Genomic DNA, 14686 nt, shown 5'->3' on the forward strand with positions numbered 1-14686 from the left:
AGTGGTGCCTAACCCTAACCACTCCCCCTGGTGGTGCCTAACCCTAACCACTCCCTCTGCAGAAACACCCTTTTACACATAGAAACGATATCTTTGATAACGTAAAATCTGTACATACAAACAAGATAGTATGACAAAAACTATATTGTTGAAAGGGGGACCTACAGGGGGCCTTAGAGGTGAAATAAGCAGCAACAAAGGGAGGGGGCTCTGGAAGGGAGCCTCTGGGTTAATTTTGCCCATGAGCCCCATTGGTACTGGAACTAATTAGTTAAGTGTTGTGGTGCAGAGATGGACAAAGCTAAAAATGGGGCACTAGGCAACGCAGAAGATTTTACTCCTCCTTAAGGTCCTTTTGGTAATCTGAGGTGGAAAGGGGTCAGAGAAGGTGGCAGATGGGCCCCCTGACACCCACAGGGTAATAAGCACCTGCCTAGCTTGCCTTATGGATGATCCTGCTCTGTGTGTGTGTAAATACTTACCTTTGGAAAACAGCAGTGAAGAACAGAAACTGGAAAGAGTTATGAGCTAGTGCTGAATTAGTCAGCACTAGCCCCGCGGTGAAGATTTTTTTTTTTTTACCATTCAAGGAGCTCTAAAACAATTGTAATGTTTTATAATCAGCCCAAAGGGGTTGTTTTTTTATTTTACGCAAATGGAGTTTCAAAACATCCTGGCAAATTTGAATCCACTAGTAATTTGTGCATCGTTGTATGTGTTTATTTTTTATTTATTAGAAAATATGGTGGAGACGAAACTCCAGATGGTGAGAATTCTGCGGGTTTTTTCTTTTGCTTTTCTTATTATGGTTCCTTGGCAGAGAGACCGTCTCTGACGTGTGCAGGATTGCACTTATGCAGAGGTATGAAGACAGGGGAGCATATGGACACATATCATATTCCATCTCCTCTTCCTTTGCAGAGGGTGTTCCCTATATTAAAAAGAAAAAAAAAACATTAAGATAAGAATTGCAATTGTATACAACCCCTTACTTTAAAGTGAACCTGAACAAAAGCTTGGGTCAAAAGGGAAATACTTACTTAAGAAGGGGAAAGCCTCTGGATCCTGTAGAGGCTTCCCTGGTTCTCCTAGCTGGACCCTTCTTACAGGGGAGGTTCTTCCATGAAGCAATGTGAACAACTGGCTTCAGGGCGGCAACAATTAACGAGGCAGAAAGAGGCAGCTCCCCTCCCAAAATGATCCCCTCTTTGCACTCCCCGTCTCCCCCTCCCTATATGCGCCACGTTACTTCACTCACCAGCTCTCAGGGTTTCAGCGATAGGATCTCCATCCGCCCGTCCAATGTCCTGTATCCTTGGCTACAGTAGTGCCTCATGTGACCTGTTACGTGGTGGCGGGTCACATGAGGCCCCGCTGTAGTCAAAGCAGGACTTCATGTGTGGCTGGTGATCCCATTGCTAATCTTCCGAGAGCGGGTGAGTGAAGCGGCGCCGGCGCAGCACATAACCGGCATCCTGGGGATCAGATTCTGCGGACCAGCAGGGAGGAGATGCTGTCTTGGAGGAAGCAGATGGAGGTAAGTGTAGTGCCAGTGCCTGCAATGCACAGCCTCTTCACAATGTATTCCTTCAGGCGGCAAAGTCTAGAACCAGGCCTACCTCCTTAACACCGGGGCTGCACTCCTCTTTTGGCGCAAGCGTGGTTGTACTGCACCCACGTGAGTACAGCCATGTCTGTACAGTAGCACAGAGCCGCTCTTGCACAAGCGGTTTCGGCTTACTCCACAGGCATGACCTTACCAGCACAGGTGCAGTACAACCTTGCTCGTGCCTGAAGTGGAGCGCAGCCCTGATGTTCCTACCGACAAGCCCTTGTTGACAATCTTTGGGGGTTCCACACTCAGTAAAAGCAAGAAGAAGAAAAGCATACCCCCAGAGAGATCTGCAGCAACCCTGCACATTACTCACCTCTCCAGGATACAGTGCTGCAATTCTTCCTCCTGTCCTCTGAGTGGTGCTCTACCCCTATGGTGAGATTGCCGTCTGTCGTCATGCGACAAATAGCGAACTCTCCCGAGGGAGTGAGAGCCTCCAAGTATCGGAAGAAGAAAGGCAGCAAGAGTACAGATCTTGGGGGAGGTGAGTTAGAAACGCCGCTGCACTGTGTCCCCATACCTCCTGAAAGCCACCCCGAGCCAGGTTTGGGATTACAGCTCCCAGCATCTTTTTTTTCACCCCAACCCGAGTCTCGGGATTACTGCCAAGGAGTTTAAAGTGTATTTGAAGTAAACAAAAGTTAAATATTTACCTCAGGTGGAAAGCCTCTGAATAGGATCCTCTTACACCCCACCTTTTTAATGCTGAGTCCCTCTTCACTGATTTTTTAAAAAAATTGTCAAATAGGTTTTTTGGGGTTATGCTCCCAGCCGTGTGAGCGCATCCGGTCTGGACATGCACAAGTAAATTCCATACATGATAGAGGTGAAACTCAGCTCTATTAGCCGACAGTGCAGGAAAACGGGCTGCTCAAACCCACAGTTCCATACATGCCCAGTAAATTGAAGCCGCTTTTTTCCTCCATCATGAATGACTTTATTCTACTGGGCAATGGCGGGTCATACTCCTGCATTCCTAGTCTGGATGCACTCATCCACAGCCATATGCACGGCCTCAAATGAAGAGGGACCCTGTGCTGGAATGGTGAGCTTTACCATGATCCAGAAAGCCTCTGGAACGCATTTATGTAATATAAATAACCCTATTCTCACATTGAACCCTCCTTCTACCGATGCCTAACCTAAACCACCCACCCCAATGACTAACCTTAACCACCCACCCCCAGTTCTGGTGTGCTTTAACCCCATTGATGGTATTACTAAGTTTAGCTCGGGGTTTCTTTTCACTGCAATTAGTGGTAACCCTGAGCTACACTCGTGGAGGGCCGGGACCACCGCCTGTCCTGTGATGATAAAGGGTGATCTCAACATAGAGATAGAGCATCCCCCAGAGGAAAGGAGGAAGACTTGCAGCATATGGCCAGAACCCAGGGAGGCCCGTGATCTATAGGCTCTGTTGCGCACTCTGAATGCTAGTATTAGATGCAGAGGTAGTAGGAGGGTTAGATGTAGCAGCCGAAAGGTTAGTGTTAGATGTAACAGTAGTAGGGTGGTTAGTGTTAGGTCTAGCAGCAGAAAGGTTAGTGTTCTATGCAGCAGTAGTAGGAGGGTTAGTGTTAGGTCTAGCAGCAGATGGGTTAGTGTTAAAGAGACACTTAAGCCAGAAAAAAAATGAGTTTTACTCAACTAGGGCTTCTACCAGCCCCCTGCAGCAGTCCTGTGCCCTCGCAGTCACTGACTAATCCTCTGGTCCCCCGCTGCCAGCTAGTTTTGTTTTTGCCGACAGGCCCGTCAGGACTGGCCACGCGTAGATTTTTCCGCATTCCCAACTGTAATCAGCGCTATTGCGGGCTGCATCGCGTACAAAAATACGCGTTGCCGCATTCCGAACGAATAGATATGCGGCAACGCGTATTTTTGTACGCGATGCGGCCCGCAATAGCGCTAATTACAGTCGGGAATGCGGAAAAAGCTACGCGTGGCCAGTCCTGACAGGCCTGTCGGCAAAAACGAAACTAGCTGGCAGCGGGGGACCAGAGGATTAGTGAGTGGCTGCGAGGGCACAGGAAGCCCCAGGTGAGTAAAACTAATTTTTTGTTTCTGACTTAAGGTTCACTTTAAGCTATGTACACACGTCTGATTTTTACAAACTACACGTCGTCAGACCCGCCTGCGGGGTGGTCGTCCTAATGACAGTTTGCCGGATCAGTCAAAACCAACCTTATCAGCCTGACGACAGACTGTACACACCGGCAAACTGTTGTCAGAACAACCGCCCCGTGGGTGGTTCTGACGACGCATAGTTTGAAGAAATCAGACGTGTGTACGCACCTTTAGACGCAGCTGTAATAGGAGGGTTAGTGTTCGGTGTAGTGTGAGGTTAGTGTTAGACGCAGCGGTAATAGGAGGGTTAGTGTTACACGCAGTGGTAAAAGGAGGGTTAGTGTTAGGTGTAGCAGCAGAGAGGTTAAGGTTAGATGCAGTAGTAGGAGGGTTAGTGTTAGGTGTAGCAGCAGAGAGGTTAGTGTTAGACGCAGCGGTAGTAAGAGGGTTAGTATTAGGTGTAGCGGCATTGAGGTTAGTGTTAAACACAGCGGTAGTAGGAGGGATAGTGTTAGATGTAGCAGCAGTGAGGTTAGTGTTAGACGCAGCGGTAATAGGAGGGTTAGTGTTCGGTGTAGCAGCAGTGAGGTTAGTGTTAGACGCAGCGGTAATAGGAGGGTTAGTTTTAGGTGTAGCAGCAGTGAGGTTAGTATTAGATGCAGCGTAGTTGAAGGGTTAGTGTTAGGTGTGGTGGAAGTAGGAGGGTTAGTGTGAGAGAATGGATTAGGAGAGGAGTTAGATGTGAACTTTACTTTTTAAACAGTATAATATTAGTGATATAAAATTAGCAATATTAATACCATCAGCTACCGATTGCGTCAAACTAATTAGAGTAAAAAGTATATGTACGCCTAGTTACCTAAATAACAAATATCTTTGTTTTCCTTGCGCTTTTAATGTTAGCACTTTGTATAATAGAGAAAATATATATGGAAAAAAAGTGCATTGTCTTTAAATCGTGGCCAAAAGTTAAGTTGGAATAATGTTAGCGGATCAGGTTGTCAGCAGGAGAAAAATACAAGGTCTTCTGCACAGTGGGCATTGAGCTCAGCGAGGCTGCCGAGTTATGTTTGCCGCGGTCATGACCTTTGCCGAAGCTCAAGATATAAAAGCAAGGATGCTTGCCGAGTGAAAAATGTTGACAATTTTATTAAATGTTTGGAAACAAATAGCTCCTCATTTGTGGACAAGGCTCACAGCTTCCATGCAAAATGGCTTTACATCAATGCCCTGCCTGGCCTTTAAATATCACCTGTCCTTTGTTAATAAACCTAGCGCTCGGAAGGAGGAAGGAATGAGAAGAAAAATGATGCACTTGGTCTCAGGGATAAAGCTTATGGTCTTTCTAGGAACTGTCATTGTCAATGCAGAGCTTCAGCAAAAAGCACAAGACATGTAGCCAACACCCACCTCCAGTTGTTCTTAAAGAACCACTAGCACAAAAAAAGTGTAAAACTTAAAATGCACACTTATAAGAATTACATTTCTCTCAAAGTAAAATGCATTATAAATTACTTTTCTGAGATGTCAGTCTCAATACTCATTTTCAGACTTTTTTGTCAGTTGGACTTGGCAACTGCCATTTAGGAAATGCTTTTGAAAAATCAAGAAATAACTGAGACCCCCCCCCCAACGAGAATATGGACTAGTCCAAAACTTGTGTATCAGTATACAGATATGCACATCAAAAGGGATACAGAAAAGCATTTTTAAATGTCTCCTCCTGCTCTGCCATTCTAAAGTTCCACCCACCAGAATATCGGATCAAATGGGATGAGAAGCATATTGGCTGTCTGACTCTCCCTATTGGCTGTCTGCTACATCTGTCAATATGTTACTGCATGGACATTGGTATTTACCTCCAGCTCTGATCACCTGGTAACTTACAAACACTTTTACTTGATTTACCAAATGCTTTAATCTTTGTGAAATGCAATTTCTTGACATTTCTTGACGTATTTACTGCACAAGTCCGTAATTTACCTCACTAGTCTGTAATTTTACTTCAGTGCGTTTCACTAGGTTTAGTGAATTGGCATTTAATAAGGTGATTGGTAAAATCAGCTGCTTTCTGCATTACCACATGCGGTAATGCTTAGTGAATTGAGGCCATAGAGTTAATGCCCATCTTGAGGTATATGTCGATCCACCAGGTTGGATCTTCAAAGAGAGGAATGTATGCAGGGCCAGTTCTAGAGTTTTTGTTGCCTGAGGCAAACGTATGAGGAAGGATGCGCCACCATTCCCTGAACTGGAATGATCGCACAGCACCCGACAATTTACTCTGCTTCATTTAATGTTCTCACATGACATGCTGCAGCTCAACACAATAGCACACTGGCTGGCTGTGAGTCTGTGACAGACAAACTGCTCACCCTCAGCCACTCCATTCCTCCTCAGGAAGGTACACACAGTACAAAAATGCTGCCCCTGAAATCTTTGCGCCTGATGCAAATGTTTCACCTTGCTTCATGAGAGAACCGGCCCTGGATGTATGCTCTAAACTGCGTAAAGTCTTTGGGCTCTTTCACATCAGAGCTTGCGTTAGAGAACGCTCAAAGCATACGTTTTGTTGTATGCGTTTTAATGCGTTTTGATATGCGTTGCACTGCAGTGAGTGTGCGTTTTTAATCCGTTTTCAATGTGTTACAGCACATAGGAAAACGCAGGTCATTTTTTTTTCTTTTAGTTTTCAACTTTCCACATTGTTCCTCTGTTGCATTCTGGGACTGATTGCCTGCGTTAACGGATTAAAAACGCGCATAGTGTGCATTTTACATTGACTAACATTGTAACGCATAAAGCTAGCGTCGGCCAAAAAACTGCGCCTGGGTGCAGTGTAACGCAACGCACAAAAAGGCTGCGTTATATGTGAAAGCTAAAATAAAAGTCTATGGACTTTCATTTCACCTTGGGTAAGGCAAACTTTACCTGTTGCGTTGAAACGCAGAAAATCTGCCCTAATGTGAAAGAGCTCTTAGGCCTCGTTCACATTAGGCAACGCGTATGACCATGCGTTCGGGATACAAGCGCACTCGATTGCACGCCATCTGCATTGCGCAGCTGATCCCATTCATTACAGTGAATAGGATCAGCGATGCGCTTTGCCAAAATTGTGTGCAGCAGTACGATAGCGCATCGCAGCGGCATAGTCTGAACGTCAGAAGTGCTCTCTATGCACTTCTGACGTTCTCACTGATCGCTTACTATACACGCTGCCGTGCGCATTTATAGCGCTTGATTCACTATAATCAAAAGTTTGCACGTGATCACGTGCGTTTTTCACGTGAAAGGCGCACATGATCGCGCGCAAAGCTTCGCTTATCACGCGAAGTAACGCTGCTCGCACGCAAACCTTTTCGCGCGGCAGCTCGCGTGATAACTGCTGTGATAGCAGTTATCACACTTTAGTGAATCAAGCCCGTAGTGTGAATGCAGCGGCGTAACTAGAAATCACTGAGCCCCCCTGCAAAGCTTTAGATGGGGCCCCCATCCCCTGCACACTGAATAGGGACTGTCTACAAATCTTTGTCAACAAAACTTTGTATGATTAGTTATCAGTGGCTGAGCAGATGCAGTCATTAGAACAAATGTGCAGAGAGCAGAAAGTTTTTTCTCTCCGTGCCCTTAGTTGTCAGTCTCTCAGGACAGGGCCCCCTGTGGCTTCTGGGCCTCCCTGCGGCTGCATCCCTTGCAGGGTCTATTGTTACGCCCCTGTGTGAACGAGTCCTTATCACGCTCATCTATTCAGCGTGCGATAAGACTTAACGCATGTAATTCTGCTTATTTATTTTTAGTTTTTTACTCTAAAACACTGAAGGATTTCTCCCTACTTTGTGTGATCAGCTCGGCTTAAAGTCTTTGATGAAAACAAGTTACTGCATTCCTATTAGAGAGTCACATAGTAACATTTAAAGGACAACTGAAGTGAGAAGGATACAGTGTCGAACTGGGAAGTGTAAAAACTGGGGAAATACACTTGCTGGCCAAGCAGCAGTAATCAGGTGTTGCTGCTCACAGTGCAGACATGCTACAGGTCTCTATTTGGAGTGATCACACAGGGTTACTGCTTCTTGGCCAGCAGGTGGATTTCCTCACCTTTCCTACCTCCCAGTCTGACACTGGAGGGATATGGAGGCTGCCATATTTATTTCCTTTTAAGCAATACTAGTTGCCTGGCTTTCCTGTTGATCCACTGCCTCTAATACTTTTAGCCATAGACCCTAAACAAGCATGCAGATTGGGTGCTCTGACAAAAGTCTGACTGGATTAGTTGCATGCTTGTTTCATGCATGTGATTCAGACACCATTGAAGCCAAAGAGATCAGCAGGACAGCCAGGCAACTGGTATTGTTTAAAAGGAATTAAATATGGCAGCCTTTATATCCCTTTCAGTTCAGGTGTCCTTTAAACCTATTGGAAGTGATAGTGACGTAGTAAAAAAATAAATGTACAGTGTATTTTACTCTGGGCTAAATGTACTTTTTATAGATGCACAATTTTACAGTTTCTCCCAATATATTCTACACTAAGGGCCCATTTTCACTAGCCACTGCTCGCGCAGCGCGGCGGCACTTCCGGGTCTGCGGGGACGCAGACGAATCCCAGAAGCCGTGCCATGCAGGGCTATGGGATTCGATGCCTCCCGCACAATGCCTGCCGAATCACTAGTGCAAGCCATTCGGCCGGTGGCGCCATTATTTGCTATGGCAGAGTTTCCCCGAGCGATTTGCCTGCGGGAAAACTCTGCGGATTCGGCCCGGTCCGCACTAGTGGAAACGGGCCCTGAGGGGTTTTTACCCTTACGGATAAGGGCAATTTTCACCTGTCAGCACATCTCTCTTTCGTTTGCCAATAACTTTATCACTACTTATCACACCGAAAAGATCCATACTTTGAATTTTTTCACCACAAATTAGGCTTTGGTGGTGGTGGTGGTGGGGGTGGATATTTTCAGTAATTACTTTACTTTCTATTAATTTTAAAGGGAAAACGATTTATCATTTGATTTCTTATGTGTGAAATGTCATTGCTGCCGAGTAGCACTAGGCAGGGAGCACACACGTTAGAAACTCACACATTTTGCCGCACAGCGTGAAACCCTGCACCACCTCACATATAATGAAAGTCAATGGGGTTTTTTTTGCATACACTTACTGTACATTTTAATTTTTTGTGGTTTCTGCATGTTCAGTCGATATCAATTTTTTTACCATACATTCGCATTTCCATTTTTTGCGCTTACCAAACCAAACGTACTTTACCACTGCAGTGAGTAAATCCTTAATGTTTCACAGCTCAATCCGGTCAACCACAAACTGTGACTATGCAACTCGGATCAGTGGACAGCAAGAGCTGAGGAGACTGGCGGGCAGGGCCATTTTTAGGCATAGGCAAACCAAGTAGATGCCTGGGGTGACATCTGCAGCACGGGGCACCACATAACTGTTTTGAGAACTTTGTGCTTTACTGAATTCCTGTACCTGGTGCTTTCAAGTACAAATGGTTCTGTTTTACTGCTGTGTGATAAGTTCTCAGTGTACTACAGGATATGATAGTCACCAAGTCAGAATAAATCTGTTTTAAAGGACATCCGAGACCAAAAAAAAGATGTGTAGTGGAGTACATATTTTTGTTACAAATGGCAGCCATTTGCAGGCTGTGTTCCCCGGTCCATATCCCCCCTCCCCCTTCCTTTTTTTTCTGTTATAATTTTAAAAAATATAATCTGCAGCTCCACCTGTTGGTGTGCCTGGCAGTTTTTTTCTTTCAAGCACAAATGATACTGGGTGCTGCTGTGTGATAAAAATAAGATAAGTCTACAGTGTACTACAGGATATACAGTAATTATCAGTCACCAGGTCATTAACCTCCTTGCTGGTTATCCTGAGCTGAGCCGATTTGCCGCAACCCACCACATTAGAGGGTCCCCCCGCCAAGACCCTGTGCGCAGCCTGCCAAGACCCTGTGCGCAGCCTGGCCAATCAGTGCCAGGCAGCGCTGAGTGGTGGATCGGGACTTCCGCTGACGTCGATGACGTCGGTAACGTCATCACGACCGTAGTCATGGCAACGGGGGGATCCCTAAAGGAAATCCTGTTCAGGACGGGATTTCCTTATGGGCGAGTGCGCCGGCGGCCTTTGGAGGGGTGGAAGGGACGCCGCAGGGAGAGGGGCATCATGTAGTTAGCACTAGGCTAGCTACATGATAAAAAAAAATGCAAAAAAACCTTCCCGTGGCCGCAGGGCCACGGGAATCAGAACAGCAAGGAGGTTAAAGGAGTTCTGTGGAACAGGGAAAAAAAAAAAAAACTGACACCTACCTGGGGCTTCTATCAGCCCCTGTAGCTGGCATGTCCTGCGACATCCTCCTCCGATCACCCGTTCCCCGCCGCCGGTCCCGGTACAATTGATCCAGATAATCAACTGCAGCTGCATCATTGGGAGGATACTGTGCAGGCGCAGTACAAGAAAACCTCGTACTGCTCCTGCGCAGTAAGCTCCTGGACACACAAGTGGGAGCAAGACAAATAATAGACCAGTGCCGGCGGTGACAAACCGAGGATCGTAGGAGGACTGCGCAGGACATGACAGCTGCAGGGGGCCGATAGAAGCCCCAGGTAAGTGTCAGTTTTTGTTCTTTTTTTCTGATCCACAGAAGCCTTTTAAAGGACTTCCGAGGCCAAAATTAATAAAATCACACTATACCTTTTTTTTTGCAGAATCCACGGAGGACGTCCTGCCCGTCCTCTGCTCCGTGCCGCCATCAATGCAGGTCTTTTCATTCCCCTAGGGCTCAGCCCGACCCCACCGAACGGGTCGCATCGATGCCACCTCTAACATGGCCGCCGCCTTGCTCCGCGGCTGCGCAGTACGCTTTGTCGCTAGCGCGACTGCGCAGCCTATTGCCCGCCTCCCGCCGCGTACTAGGTCCCGGCATGCTCCCCAAGCGTACGTCAGCGACAAAGCGTACTGCGCAGCCACGGAGCAAGGCGGCGGCCATGTTAGAGGTGGCATCGATGCGACCCGTTCGGTGGGGTCGGACCGAGCCCTAGGGGAATGAAAAGGCCTGCATTGATGGCGGCACGGAGCAGAGGACGGGCAGGACGTCCTCCGTGGATTCTGCAAAAAAAAAAAGGTATAGTGTGATTTTATTAATTTTGGCCTCGGAAGTCCTTTAAGCTGAAATATATCTACTTCTAAGTTAGAAAAATATGTAAATACAAATTTTAAAAAATATACTCTGCAGCGCCACCTTATGGTTTGCCTGCCAAGTTTTTTTAAAAGCACAACTAGTTCTGGTTTTACTGCTGTGTGATAAAAATAAGATAAGTCCACAGTGTACTACAGGATATAATTATCAGTCGCCAGGTCGTTAGGCTTGGCCCCTTTAGTAGAGACTTGTTTATGTCACAGTGAGTAAAGTGAAATTATTATTTTTTTTGTATTATTATTTTTTGGCAAACAAGCAGACAGAGCTCCAGAAAATAACACATTTTTATATTTCAAATTTTACCTGGTTGATAAAAAAAAGAAAGAAATAGGCAATACATAAAACATACTGAATATATTCAAAAATGTAAAAGGTAATACATAACTAAAAAAACTAAAAAGTCACTATACATTCCGTCTAATGAAGCCTACCATACAGTGTTCTGGCTAAGAATGGGAGAAGTAAAGGTGGAGAATGTCCTTTTTATGTTATTTTACAAGCTCTGCTACCTTACTTTGCATATCTCCATGAAAAAAAGACAGACTTGGCATCATTATTTTCTGTGCTCGTGGCCTCCAGCAGTATATTGCTCTCCTGCAATGCACATTGACAGCTTGATTTATATCCTATAAAACCAAAAATTCAATCTATCTTAACTGTATAAAGCTGCAAACTGATTTCCGGAAGAAACCAGCAATGCTCTAGACTGAGCCGGTCGACAGTAAGTTCAACCCCCCCCTCCTTCTTCCCCCCCCCCCCCCCCTCCTTCCCTCCTCCCCCCCAATCCTCGTTCCCTGCACCACCTTGCCGTACGGGAGCCTCACAAGCACTAAGCACGCCGGTCATGCCTAAGTGCCTGAATCACTCGTAATGTACAAGGACCAGATCGCTGCAAATAGGCAGCTTGGCATTGCCATTGTGCGCTGTACTTTGCGCTTGTTTTCCAGGGTCCAGCCGTTTAAGAGACAGGTTTTTCAATGAAAACCCCCAAACCAACTGTTTGCATTTTATCTCGTATTTTTTTTATGTGCCTAAAATGATTTTGCTTTCAAAGTCTATAAATCTTGCGTTCGTGTAACTCAAAGGCACCCCTGTTTGAGGAAGATCAGAATCTAATATTAAAAGATGTGTCGACTCTCTGGGCTGTTGCGTGTGGCAAGAGCGCCACCTACAGCTACCGCAGAGGAAACGGGAAATGGCAGAACCTAATGTAAATATATTCCCAATTACTATACGCCATCAGCTAGAGGAAATTGTTTATTTTAGCATTCGATTTTAGCTCTCTTGGTTTTTAACGGAAAGCAAGAAAATGATTTTTAGAGAAAATTATTTTGTCAAATGCGGTGACACTTTAAGCTGATTCCTGCACTTTGAGCGAAGGGGAAAAAATGTGATGTACCCACTTAGCGCTGTTAGATTGTTGCAATTAGAGGCACCACCAACTTCTCTTGTTTGTGACTTTGCAGACGATTAGGTCATTAAACTATTCATTTGGTGTTATAATGACTGTGCAGTGTTGGTTTAGCCTATTAGCAGAGCGCAGGGCTCCTAGATGCTTAACTGATTTAGAGTAATTGAAGATTGTTTTATCTGCTCGCTACGAGTTGGATAAAGCTTTGGGATTCAAAAATGCTCATGGATATTGCCCCCGCAATTTGACCCCTTCTCAGCCAAGGGTTTCCGCTAATGTTAACCTGCGTGAAGCAGATGCAGATTACACACATAAAAATGAATTGACACCTGTTAACCCTTATATTTTTGGAAAGCAGGAGACTTATAGAATAGAAAAAAAAGTACAGCTGATTTTCTACGCCCTATAATATTTGCACAGATGTTAACCAAATTGACATTTTCCATAAAGTAAAATCAATACCAGCATAACCTTTAAAATTGAAGACAGACAAATAACTAATAAACCTGTTGAAGGGAGTTTAGTTTTCTATGTTGTTTCTCACCCCCTGTACGGAGGAATGGTAATCTCTCCAAGAGGGACACAGACAGCAATAAAAAACACTGTCTGAGCCTAAAATAAAAAGACAAAAATGCAAATTAAAATATAAACAGTCCTACAACTAAGGCTAGGGCTTTCAGAGTGAATAAGCATCATACCCTGATGCTGGGAATACACGGCTCGATTCTGAGCTGATAAGATGGCTCGATAGATCATTTCCGACATGTCCGATCACCGTTCAATCGCTTTGCCGCTCGATTTAAAAAAAGATAAGAAAAATGAGCGGAAGATAAGAGAATCGAGCCCTGTATTCCCAGCATAACAAGCATTTAATTTCCTGACAAACGTCAGTATCTGTAAGTATCGCGAGTAAGAAGGGCAGCCCCCATTTTGTGTGTCCCCCTCCCCCCTTTTATATATGAAGCGCCCTAGGACTGCCCCTCTATCCCCCCCCCCCAATCTAAATATGCACCGTTCTCCTATTTTCCACCACCGCCTATAACCGCGAAGCAGCTGACCCCAGTATATGTAGCCAGGCGTATAGCTGTCCCCAGTATAGGTAGCCAGGTGTATAGGTGTCCCCAGTATATGTAGCCAGGTGTATAGTGGCCCCAGTATATGTAGCCAGGTGTATAGTGGCCCCAGTATATGTAGCCAGGCGTATAGGTGTCCCCAGTATATGTAGTCAGGTCTATAGGTGTCCCCAGTATATGTAGCCAGGTGTATAGTGGCCCCAGTATATGTAGCCAGGCGTATAGGTGTCCCCAGTATATGTAGCCAGGTCTATAGGTGTCCCCAGTATATGTAGCCAGGTGTATAGTGGCCCCAGTATATGTAGCCAGGTCTATAGGTGTCCCCAGTATACCCAGGTGTATAGGTGTCCCCAGTATATGTAGCCAGGCGTATAGCTGTCCCCAGTATAGGTAGCCAGGTGTATAGGTGTCCCCAGTATATGTAGCCAGGTGTATAGTGGCCCCAGTATATGTAGCCAGGTGTATAGTGGCCCCAGTATATGTAGCCAGGCATATAGGTGTCCCCAGTATATGTAGCCAGGTCTATAGGTGTCCACAGTATATGTAGCCAGGTGTATAGTGGCCCCAGTATATGTAGCCAGGCGTATAGGTGTCCCCAGTATATGTAGCCAGGTCTATAGGTGTCCCCAGTATATGTAGCCAGGTGTATAGTGGCCCCAGTATATGTAGCCAGGTCTATAGGTGTCCCCAGTATATCTAGCCAGGCGTATAGGTGTCCCCAGTATATGTAGCCAGGTGTATAGCGGCCGCAGTATATGTAGCCAGGCGTATAGGTGTCCCCAGTATATGTAGCCAGGTGTATAGCGGCCCCAGTATATGTAGCCAGGTGTATAGTGTCCCCAGTATATGTAGCCAGGCGTATAGGTGTCCCCAGTATATGTAGCCAGGTCTATAGGTGTCCCCAGTATATGTAGCCAGGTGTATAGGTGTCCCCAGTATATGTAGCCAGGTCTATAGGTGTCCCCAGTATATGTAGCCAGGTGTATAGTTGTCCCCAGTATATGTAGCCAGGTGTATAGATGTCCCCAGTATATGAAGTCAGGACTTACGTGTCCCCAGTATATGTAGCCAGGTGTATAGTTGTCCCCAGTATATGTAGCAAGGTGTATAGCTGTTCCCAGTATATGTAGCCAGGTGTACAGATGTCCCCAGTATATGAAGTCAGGACTTACGTGTCCCCAGTATATGTAGCCAGGTCTATAGTTGTCCCCAGTATATGTAGCAAGGTGTATAGGTGTCCCCAGTATATGTAGCCGGCGAACCGTTCGCTACATCTCTAGATGTGAGCACAGAATAGACATTTGTGGTTAT

General features: G+C 45.7%; 1 long non-coding RNA gene across 1 annotated transcript; it reads right to left on the reverse strand.

Annotated features, from left to right (window-relative positions):
* Window positions 1-698: 698 nt before the first annotated feature.
* Window positions 699-5247, reverse strand: LOC137520817 (uncharacterized). Its single transcript, XR_011021945.1, has 2 exons — window positions 5195-5247; window positions 699-931 (listed from the first exon to the last, which is right to left on the reverse strand). It is a non-coding gene; the product is annotated as an uncharacterized lncRNA (long non-coding RNA).
* Between the last annotated feature and the right edge of the window lie 9439 nt (window positions 5248-14686).

Source organism: Hyperolius riggenbachi, chromosome 6 (genome assembly GCF_040937935.1).
Source record: "Hyperolius riggenbachi isolate aHypRig1 chromosome 6, aHypRig1.pri, whole genome shotgun sequence".
Lineage (NCBI taxonomy): Eukaryota > Metazoa > Chordata > Amphibia > Anura > Hyperoliidae > Hyperolius > Hyperolius riggenbachi.